The following is a 3054-nucleotide window of genomic DNA, read 5'->3' on the forward strand; positions in this document are numbered from 1 at the left end:
ATGTCTCCCCCATGATCTCTCCTACAATAGCAGGTTCAGAACTTCTATTCACACAGGAATTGTATTGTCTTAGGTATATAACTGACACTCTCTAAAAATAGGTTATTTTAAAAAATGATAGTGTGGGAATAGACAATTAAAAACTAAAGTGTTAACAAAATACTGCATGCTCTCAAATGAAAATGTGAGTTTACATTTTTCATTTGAAAAGATTATCATCACTATTGACAAAACATTGGAAATTTCTTTAGCCAGAGATATTTTCTTTTAAATTAAACTATTCTTATTTTGAGATCAGTTGAGACCACCTGTATTTGTTTCTAATGTTCCATAATGCAGAGATTGGAGGGATGATAATACAAAGGGAGGGGGAGGAAGGAAAGATAATAGGAAGACTATTGAAAAAAGCCATAGGGAAACGTAGCTTAAACATAATTAAGCATTACTTAAAGATGATTTAACTTACAGATAGTATAGTTTAAATCTAATTATGCCACACTAGGTAATAATACTTCCCCCAGGAGCCATAGACTATCTGACAGAAACCTCAGTGCTGGCTAGAAGTCTCCGAAGCCATCTGGGGTAGTTGCCGAAGCCTGCGTCGGAAGTATCAGAAACCAACAGCGGAAGTAACAGAAACCAACAGTGCAAGTAGCGGAAGCCAGTGGCTGAAGTAGCCCAAGCAGGGGAGCGCGTTGTCCACAAGGAGAAGCGAGAGCTGCTCAGGGCCCTACGCCGCCACATCATAAGCATGTCAGACTTAGATGAGTTCCAGCGGCCTCTCAAAGAGAATAAATGGGAACTAGACAAGGAGAACCAGCACTGGAAGCACGGCCGCTCTGGAAGACAGGACCAGAAGCGCTGGGGCCGGAGCCGGAGCCGCGACCGTTACAACCGAAACCAGCGCCATTCCTCCAGGGACAGACAGCGAGGGCAACAAAGCAAACGTTTGACCAGAGGCGCTAAAGAGGAGCACAGTGGATTGATTTGTTCCCCCCACCATGAGAAGAGGAAGAAGAAGGTCTCTAAGTACTGGGACGTGCCACCACCTGGTTTTGAGCACATCACCCCAATGCAGTACAAAGCCCTGCAAGCTGCCGGCCTTATTCCATCCATTGCCCTTCTCCCCACCATGACTCCTGATGGTCTGGCTGTGACCTCAACAGCAGTGCCCGTTATTGGGAACCAGACAGCCAGACAGGCCAGATGTCTCTACGTGGGCAACATCCCCTTTGACATCCCCCATCGCATTACTAAGAAGGCCTTGATGGACTTCTTCAACGCCCAGATGCACTTGAGGGGGCTGACTCATGTCCCTGGTAACCCAGTCTTGTCTGTGCGGATTAATGAAGGTAACAATTTTTGCTTTTTGGAGTTCCGGTCAGTGGATGAGACTACCCAGGCCATTGCCTTTGATGGCATCATGTTCCAGGGCAAGTCATTGAAAGCCCTGCAAGCTGCCGGCCTTATTCCATCCATTGCCCTTCTCCCCACCATGACTCCTGATGGTCTGGCTGTGACCTCAACAGCAGTGCCCGTTATTGGGAACCAGACAGCCAGACAGGCCAGATGTCTCTACGTGGGCAACATCCCCTTTGACATCCCCCATCGCATTACTAAGAAGGCCTTGATGGACTTCTTCAACGCCCAGATGCACTTGAGGGGGCTGACTCATGTCCCTGGTAACCCAGTCTTGTCTGTGCGGATTAATGAAGGTAACAATTTTTGCTTTTTGGAGTTCCGGTCAGTGGATGAGACTACCCAGGCCATTGCCTTTGATGGCATCATGTTCCAGGGCAAGTCATTGAAGATTCGAAGGCCTCATGGTTACCAGCCACTGCCTGGCATGTCAGAGAAACCTCCTGTCTATGTACCTGGAGTTGTGTCCACTGTGGTCCCCGCCTCTGCCCATAAGCTGTTCATCGGGGGCTTACCCGGCTACCTGAAGGATGAGCAGGTGAAGCAGCTGCTGACATCATTTGGGCCTCTCAGGTCCTTCACCCTGGTCAAGAGCAGTGACACATGGCTCTCCAAGGGACATGCCTTCTGTGAGTATGTGGACACCAACGTCACAGATCAGGCCATTGTGGGGCTGAATGGGATGAAGCTAGGGCACAAGAGACTGGTTGTCCAGAGGGCAAATGTGAAACCCAAGAATGCCACACTGAACACCATCATCCAGGCACCTGTGACTCTGCGAATGCCGGGCCAGTTGAGCTCTCAGCTACAGATGGATGATCACCCGACTGAGGTCCTGTGTCTCATGAACATAGTACTGCCCGAGGAGCTGCTGGACGATGAGGTATATGAGGAGATTGTAAATGATGTGCGAGACCAGTGCAACAAGTATGGAGAAGTCAAGTCCATTGCGATTCCCCGGCCGGTGGATGGCATCGAGGTACCTGGCTGTGGAAAGATCTTTGTGGAGTTTGCCTCTGTCTTTGACTGCCAGAAAGCCAGACGGGGCCTAAGAGGCCGCAAGTTTGCCAACAGAGAGGTGTTCATGAAATACTGTGACCTGGAATCTTATCGCTGCTGGGAATTCTTGTAGAGGTGGTGGGGGGTGTGTGGTAGAGGCAGGGCTGACTGGGGCCTTTTCCCCCTGGCCTGTCCCCTCCCCCTTTTCCCAACTCTGAAGACGGTGGGCAGAGGAGTTCCAGCCAAATGACAGCCGGCAGCAATTGGAATAGCAGCAATTAAGGGGGGTGGGGGACGGGGGTTAAGGCAGGGAGGGGTCTGGGGAGGTGCACAGAGGCCCACACAAACACATGCACCCACACAGACACAGAAAGAAGGTGTTGGGATGGGTACAGGGTGCACAGCATGGAGGTGGAACCCTCAGCCTCCCCCCACAGCCCCTCCCCAAACAGCCTCTTCTTCTTCCCTTTTCTCCTTCCTTTTCCCATGGTAAGAACAGGAACATAGTGTGTTTATAATTTATGGCCAAACTATTTTGAATTTTGTTGTCTGGCCCTGAGTGCTCTGTCCTCTCCTGTCTCCCAGTTTTTGGTCGCCCCTGGTGTCCACCCTGGTTTAAGTAGTTGATTCTCTTTA

At 49.9% G+C, this 3054-nt stretch overlaps 1 pseudogene; it reads left to right on the forward strand.

Annotated features, from left to right (window-relative positions):
• The first annotated feature begins 715 nt into the window (after positions 1 to 715).
• LOC103746238 lies at positions 716 to 2551 on the forward strand (annotated as a pseudogene).
• The last annotated feature ends 503 nt before the right edge of the window (positions 2552 to 3054 follow it).

Source organism: Nannospalax galili, unplaced genomic scaffold (genome assembly GCF_000622305.1).
Source record: "Nannospalax galili isolate Female #2095 unplaced genomic scaffold, S.galili_v1.0 scaffold3, whole genome shotgun sequence".
Classification (NCBI taxonomy): Eukaryota; Metazoa; Chordata; class Mammalia; order Rodentia; family Spalacidae; genus Nannospalax; species Nannospalax galili.